This window comes from Penaeus monodon, chromosome 29, assembly GCF_015228065.2.
Source record: "Penaeus monodon isolate SGIC_2016 chromosome 29, NSTDA_Pmon_1, whole genome shotgun sequence".
NCBI lineage: Eukaryota > Metazoa > Arthropoda > Malacostraca > Decapoda > Penaeidae > Penaeus > Penaeus monodon.
The window spans coordinates 21,798,729-21,799,229 of record NC_051414.1 but is presented as its reverse complement, the minus strand read 5'-3'; positions in this window follow the sequence as shown (position 1 = coordinate 21,799,229).

Genomic DNA, 501 nt, shown 5'->3' with positions numbered 1-501 from the left:
GTTCCTACCTTTCATAGTGGACTTTGTAATTTTTATTTTTTCTTTATTTCTTTCCTACCTGTTCATAGTGGACTTTGTAATTATAGTATCTAGTTTCAATTAGATTTTCCTCTCCATCTTGAAAGTATCTTTAAATTTATTTCTTACATTTTTCTCTAGTAACAGAACATTTCCTGTAATGATATGGACTTGGTATTTCTTCTCAGATTTTACAGTACCCATTACAAATGTTTCTTGGAACTGCTTGTTGTTTGAAGATAATTCAAGGCTGTTTGCATTTCCTTTTTCCTCTTTATTTACATAACCCACTGGTCACAGAAGGCATAACTTCATATAGAATATATTGAAGATAAATGCCGATGGCATGTAGTGATGCCATAGCCAATGTTGGCCCAACCACTGAGAGAGCTTGAGGGAACTACAAGTTCAATTTTACCCACATGCAGCATTTCTCACATGACTAATGAGTTAATTGATCTTTAGTTTACACACATTTGAATT